The sequence below is a fragment of the Odocoileus virginianus genome, chromosome 3, assembly GCF_023699985.2.
Source record: "Odocoileus virginianus isolate 20LAN1187 ecotype Illinois chromosome 3, Ovbor_1.2, whole genome shotgun sequence".
In the NCBI taxonomy this organism is placed as follows: Eukaryota; Metazoa; Chordata; class Mammalia; order Artiodactyla; family Cervidae; genus Odocoileus; species Odocoileus virginianus.
In genome coordinates this window covers 39,801,019-39,808,765 of record NC_069676.1, presented here as the reverse complement: position 1 = coordinate 39,808,765, position 7,747 = coordinate 39,801,019, and the positions used below count along the sequence as shown (strand labels likewise).

The 7,747-nt window shown below is 38.0% G+C and overlaps 1 pseudogene; it reads left to right on the top strand.

Annotated features, from left to right (window-relative positions):
• The first annotated feature begins 503 nt into the window (after window positions 1-503).
• On the top strand, window positions 504-3,449 carry LOC110141619 (28 kDa heat- and acid-stable phosphoprotein pseudogene; annotated as a pseudogene).
• The last annotated feature ends 4,298 nt before the right edge of the window (window positions 3,450-7,747 follow it).

Below are 7,747 nucleotides of genomic sequence, written 5' to 3'. Positions count from 1 at the left end.
GCCCTCCTCCAGGGGATCTTCCCAATCCAGGGATCAAACCTAGGTCTCCCGCATTGCAGGTGGATTCTTCACCATCTGAGCCAGCAGGGAAGCCCCATATCTACCTTAGTACACAGCAACTCATGTACATTTGAAGATTGAGGCAACACAGAGTTTGTTGTGGTTAAAAATGGAGGAAAAAAAAACACAACACTTACTGATTGATGGTGAAAATCACATTTCCAAAGTAAGTGGGAAACAAATTAGAATTCTTACACATTTTTTTGTTCAACTGTTTTGAACTATATAACTCTGAAAGCCTGAGGTTTTCTCATTCTTGAGTAGCCTCATGGCATTCTTAACTGTACATTTATGTCACGCCATGTAACTTGTCCTGCCATTTACTTCACTGAGTTGAAACATCCAACTCTTCTGGTATTTTATGTTGAACTCATATGTCTACTAAAAATACTTGACTTCTTTTGCTAGAATAATAATCAAAGGACTTCCAACTTAAAGTGAGTATGAGGTATGGCAAACATTCTCACATTCAAACATTCTAAATCTCAAAAATCATCAGTATCACTGTAACCACCCTGTTTGACAATTTGCTTTAGGTCTGTGCTCCTAACTTCAATTACCCAAGCTATGATATTCATTAAGTTTATGAGTGGTTAACTTTATAACAATGAGGATACAACTGGCAAAGAGGTTAATGAAGATGACAGAGTAACAAAGTCAGTGTTTAAAAATTTTGGAGCCAAAGCTTTAAGAAAAAGCATCTATATATGTGTTTAATTTTTTTACTTGATACTTTTACTTAGCTTTTTATAAATACTTATTAAATAATAACCAACTACCTGAAAATGAATTGTTGATTGGTGTTTAGGAAGTAGAATTCTTGGTTCATAGCATAATGAAATTATATACAGTATTTTAAAAATAGAACAATCAACTATCACTTAGTAAATATTTCTGTATTATTTATTAAATTTTTCTCACAAAAGTGGATCAATTTTATTAGCTTAATTCAATGGAATAAGTACTTACTGACAGTCAACTCTGAATATATTTCCATTATTTCTCTAATATGGAAGATAAATCTACGTAAGAGGACAGTGTGATATTAACCTGTAGAATTTTACTGACCCTTTAAAACTTTTTACAATGATATGACTACTACATCATTCTAGGAACAGAGTTTGCCTTTATTGTTAGCATACTTTGAGGTCATACCTATTATGGGTTCATACAAGGCAGATGGAAATAAAATCACAACTCAGTCATCAAACAGCTTTTCTATAGCAACAGGATTAATTCAAGAAATTATCAAGAGATTAAATTGTTTCCTGAGTTTAGGTGCATCTTTGGATATCAGTTTTGAGTCTAAATGAATAGTAATTCTCTTTCTCAGATGTTTTACTTGACATCATAAATGGTACCTGCTTAGTATTATGCTGGGTTTGATTATATGAGTATTTATGACTTAGTATTTAATTGATGCAATTCCTACAGATAGTCAAACAGAAATGTAATTTTATGTAGCTTTCCCCTAGACCTCAATCCCGGGAAGCCTACAGTCAGATTTTTATTTTCCTTGACAAATACAATCACCAAAGTCTGACATTTGAGGACTTAATGATAATCATATAGATTCTCTACAGAATTTCCCTTACCAGGCAAGGTTCAAAACTCCTTATTTTCCTGTTTCATATCTACCTTAAATTCTATTTATCTCCAATCTCCTCTGCCGCTTGGAATTGTTGATAACTTCCAGATTTTCTGTGATCAGGTACACCTTCTCACTATGCAGCATTAGCCTTTTATTTTGCATAGAAAAGTGAATGCAACTAACTTGATGTTGATGGCAAGTCACGAATTTTGAAAGTGAGACCAGTGGCTATGATTCTATGATACTATGTACATTAAATACTGGTTGGTATATCAGCAAAGATCTAGATAGAATGCTTAATAATTTCCCATCAAGGGTCTGGAGACCTTGGTAGTGAATGACTTAGGGGAACACAGTCCCCAGACTTTAATTAATTTTGATCACAGATTGTACAGGAAAACTTAGAAATTAATTGGCAAAAGTTAAAATGTACAAAAATATTTCTCACCATGGAAAAACATTCAGATGTTTTAAAATATTTTCACATGATAAACCACAAGGCAAATGATGAATTACCATCAGGGACATGTAATCTGCCCTATGATAAATTTGAAATATAGAAGGATACTCAATATTTAATGTTGCTACATTTACCTCGCCCCCCCCAGAAACTTCCCCCAATTTTTATATGATTCTTTTAGCCAATATGAGTTATAAAAAGTTAATTGTATAGCAGTTTGATAATATAGCTTCATTTTAACATACTAACATATGGTAAATAAAATTAACTGAGATCAGAAGGACCTAAATTAATGGTCATCCCTCCAATTTTTTAACTGTAAATTTTGTTCAAGTAACTTAAATTTCTGAGTTTTAGTAATGTTGTCTGTGAACGTGGGCATAGTAAAGCTGCCTCACTAGGCAGTGTTTTATATAACCCATTTGAATCAATAAAATCAATGGAGTCCTTGCAATGTTTCTTAGGAAGTCAATGTGAAGTCTGTCTTGGTTAATTATTACCTGGTTTTGAGGGTATCTTTTGCATATCTAGAGCAAAACACAGTATCTAAAGGCTTAATGTTTCCTGTCTCTAAAAGCAATCTATTATTTACCCACAAAAACTCAAAAATAATTTGCAAAATAATTATCATGAAAACCAGATTGTTTTGAAATATGCACTTCAATTCTTTAAAAACAACTAGAATTGTCAAAGGAAATAAAAAATTAGGCAAATATATTCAGAAAAAGTTGGAAAAGTAATGTACCTTAGTTAAAAAAAAAGGGTTGGGGTGTCAGCTCGAGGCGCCGCTGCCGCAGCCGCCGGAGCCACAACGCCTCAAGGAGGGAGAAAGGGAGGCCACAAAGGCCGGCCCGGCAGTACACGAGCCCGGAGGACATCGATGCCCAGCTCCAGGCCGAAAAGCAGAAGGCCAGGGAAGAAGAGGAACAAGGAGAAGAAGGTGGAGATGGGGCTGCAGGTGATCCGAAAAAAGAGAAGAAATCCCTAGATTCTGATGAGAGCGAGGATGAAGAAGATGATTTACCAGCAAAAGCGCAAAGGCGTGGAAGTGCTCATCGACATTGAGAACCCCAACTGGCTGGCACAGACAACCAGAAAGGTCACACAGGTGGACCTGGATGGGCCCAAGGAACTGTCACGGAGAGAAAGAGAAGAAATCGAGATCAGAGAGCGAAAGAGTGTTCCATGAAGGTGCATTTAGCGGGGAAGACAGAGCAAGTCAAACCCGCCCTGTGTCCTGGCGCCGCTGCAGCAGCCCCCCGCGGCGAGAAGCCCCCCCACGGCCTGGGGCCTCCTCTTCATCTTGAACTGAAATCGTTTGGGGGGGGGGGATGGTGAGTGGGGGCTGGGGGAGGGGCAGCCGCTATCTTTGAGACAGCAAGATGCAGGACAGCATTTCATATGTAACCATTCAAATGTTTTGGCTGGTTTTAGAATTCAGAACCCTTGTTGGGGGGTACCTGGGAGGTGGGTTAAGAGGAGCTTCCATTTGTCTGGTAGATTGCGAGGCAGGGGGCGGTTGGGGCCGCAGTAGCTGCTGACAAGTTTGCGATGGCCTGTCTGCCCACCCCCGTTGTGTGTTCCCTGGGTGCTCACTCAAAGGGGCTGGCAGTTGGCAGCCCGTGCCCATGGGTCCCTGAGGGTCACGGCTCATCCCGGCCAGTCCCCTCTGAAGGACGCCTCCTCCTGCCCTTCCCACCCCACTCCCTGGCCCCTACTCTGGCCAGGCCCCGGCCCGTTCGTAACCCTGCCCACGGGTCATTCCGAGAAAGCTATTTACGATGCAGCACCCAGGCACAACACGCTCCGCAGATCCAATTTGTATATTTGGCAAATTAAACTTGACATTATCATGAAAAAAAAAGAAAAGGGTTGGAAATAATTGCATAATTTTATGTTTCATCAATGAAAAGGCAATTATAAGTTAATATGTAGTATTTTGGCAATATCAACTCTTTGCATACAAATGTATAAATTAATAAGTGTTTAATTTGTACAAGTGGTATGAACAAACATACCATACACTACTCTGGATTTTTGATCAAAATTTTTGCCTTGTTATATTGAATTACTGCTTTGCATGTGTGCTTACACTTTGATGTTATAATGCAGCTGTTTGAGGACAAAGATAACATCAATTCATCTTTATATCACCTGTATTTAGAGTCAACGAACTACCACCAAATGTGTCCTGCTGCATATATTTGTATGGCCCATGGGCTCAGAAAATTGTGTGAAATTAAAATTTCAGTGTCTATCAGGAAGGTTTATTAGAATATATTCATTCTTATTAATTTCCATATTAGCTACACCTGCTTCTATACTTTCAGGGTTGATTAGTTGTGGCAGAGACTCTATAGATCACAAAGCCTAAAATATTAAATATCTGAATCCTAAAAGAAAAATTTGTTGTCTTTATAAGTTTATTGAAAACATATTCACTAACTGTTAGTGAATATGAAATATGACATTATATTTAATTTTATTCTCCATTTTAAGAATGAAGGGATAATCAGGCTGGTGATATTCCCTAGAATGGTTTCATTCCAAAGATGGGTATATCTTTCCTCTTCTCCTTTGCCTTTAGGTTCTTTTTTTTTCTCAGGTGTTTGGAAGCCCTCCTCAGAAAACCATTTTGCCTTTTGCATTTCTTTTTCTTGGGGGTGGTCTTGAATATTGCCCCTTCTACAATGTCACAAACCCCCACCCATAGTGCTTCAGGCACCCTGTCTATCAGATATGATCCCTTGAATGTATTTGTCACATCCACAGCATAATCATAAAGGATTTGATTTAGGTCATATCTGAATGGTGTAGTGGTTTTGCCTACTTTCTTCAATTTAAGTCTGAATTTTGCAATATGGTGTTCATGATGAGAGCCACAGTCAGCTCCAGGTCTTGTTTCTCCTGACTGTACAGAGCTCCTCCATCTTCAGTCACAAAGAATATAATCAATCTGATTTTGGTATTGACCATCTGGTGATGTCCATGTGTATAGTTGTCTTTTGTGTTGTTGGAAGAGGATGTTTGCTATGACCAGTGCGTTCTCTTGGAAAATCTGTTAGCCTTTGCCCTGCTTCATTTTGTACTCTAAAGCCAAACTTGCCTGTTATCCCAAGTATCTCTTGACTTTTTACTTTTGCATTCCAATCCCCTATGAAGAAAAGGACATCTTTTTTGAGTGTTAGTTCTAGAAGGTGTTTTCTTGAGATATAGATACATATCTCAAGGAAATTTACTACAGTTATTAAATTTAGGCTATTCTTGTAGCTTAAAATGAACAAGGAATTCTCACAGTCTAAAGGGGAAGCAAATCAACTCTGGAGAGTTCCTGAGGTTTCATCCAAGGGAAGGGAAAAGTGTTGGGGAGAGAACAGCAGAAGGGCAGCATCTCATAATTTCCCCAATTGTTCAGTATACTACTTTTAGATATTATTCTCCCCTTTTAATTATAATATGGAATTTGTATCCATTTAGTTAATGTGATTTTAGTAACTAATTATAAGAGTCAACTGCCGGGAGCAAACACACGAGACCCTACCCATGACAAGGTCATGAGGGAGAAAACCTGACGGGCAAGGCGGATCAGGTTTTCAGGGGTTTTCGAAAAGGCCAGCTCACGAGATCCCACCCATGACAGGTCACGAGGGGAAAGCCTGACAGGCAAGGCAGATCAGGTTTTCAGGGATTCCGAAAAGCTGCCCCCGGTGCTCACCTTAAAGATATCTGTCTTTCTGATGCTTGCTTCAATAGACTTCTCCCTAATTTCTGTGACACAGGCAGAAGGCCTTCCCTGATCTCTTCCCAAATAAGAATCAGTTTAGAACTTTAATCAATAAGTTTCCCAGGTGGTGGTATTTTATGAGATTATCCAGGGTGAAAGGAGTGTTTTAATTTAAACTCCTTTGCTGGTAGTTTGTTTGCCAAATGCATTTATGCCCTTGGTACTAATATGCATGATTGCTTATAATATCCTAATCATAAAATAGCATAAAGAACCTGATTATATAAAAGCCCTAATAGACATAGAGCCTTTTTGAGGGGTGAAGGAGTCCTATTAGAAAACATAAGAAAAGCTATTCTAAAGGTGGTTATTGGGTTGACATTTGCTTGCTGTGTTTTGCTTGCTGTGTTTTTGCTTTTAATGTGCTAAGATTGTGTTATAGAAACCATTGTTAATATAGTTATAGGTCTAGAAAAATAAGAGCTTAGCCCTAGTGTGGTAACAATGAAACGGTTGTTAATTATTAGTCAAGAGTGCTAGGCAGGGTCTGCCTCACCAAAGTCGCAGAGTCAGTGTGGGGTAAACTTCTTAGATAAACGCAACTGACAACTTCTGCAGAAGGATTAATTTTTATATTAACAAGGTTATACTTCTATTCTGTACTGTTGCCCTATGAGACTGCTACCTTTCAGTTAAGGTCACCATAGAAACGGAAAATAGGTTTACATTCACCTGACCTGCATAAAATGTTAATAAGCCCCAAGGCCAGAAGATCATGTGCTAAAATTTACTATAGAATTAGAAAGCAAAAACCATCCTGCTTTTCCTAAAAAACAAAATGATGTAATACTAATTTTGTGTAAGCAAGTACAAGTTCAAGTACCTTGAAAACGTTCTGAGTAAGGGTATAAAAGCTATGGTAAAAAATAAAGCATTGCCAGACCCTGCAAATACCCCCGTCTGGTCACTCTCTCTCTCTCTCTCTCTCTCTCTCTCTCTCTCGTCATCCTGAGACTTGGCCCTATCAAGGCTGGTCTCACATGTCTTCTCTCTCTCTCTTGCCGCTGCCATTCATCCCGAGGGTACCCCCTGGATCCTGCTGAGGCTGGACCCCGGCAGTCAACTATGCAATAAGATATTTATACAGTAGGGTAGGAGCTTATAACCCCTAATACATATTTAAATGAATTTATCTCATCATCTCATAGTTTAAAATGCACCTTTTCTTAGCATCTTGTATTATATATATATATATATATATATTTATTATTATTTTTTCCATTTATTTTTATTAGTTGGAGGCTAATTACTTTACATCATTGCAGTGGTTTTTGTCATACATTGAAATGAATTAGCCATGGATTTACATGTATTCCCCATCCCGGTCCCCCCTCCCACCTCCCTCTTCACCCGATCCCTCTGGGTCTTCCCAGTGCACCAGGCCCGAGCACTTGTCTTATGCAGCATCTTGTATTATAAAAGATACCAGTTTAATATTAAACTTTGGAATTCACCTAAACCTGGTTCATTTAAATAGTTTTAATTTATTTCAACTTATTTTGCTAATTTTAATAGTAAGCCAGCTCATGGAATTTTAGTTCATCTTGAGGTCCATAGTTATTTTATATTTTATTAGAGAAATTTTCTAATAAATTAATAGATTTCAAATAATATTTTACTTAACATGTAAACTAATTTTCTTGAATTTTTCCTAACATAATAATGCCCCAGTGAAAAGTTAAGGACCTCCATTAGAAACCTGGAAATCACACATGAAAAATTTTATTTACATAGGGTTGCAATCACCTTGGTTTCCTGAACCACACACACCTTGGGATTTAAACTCTGAACTGTAGTTTAGTCCATGGTCACAAGCATGTTCTTTTCACAGCTGAGAAGTATTCTTTACCTA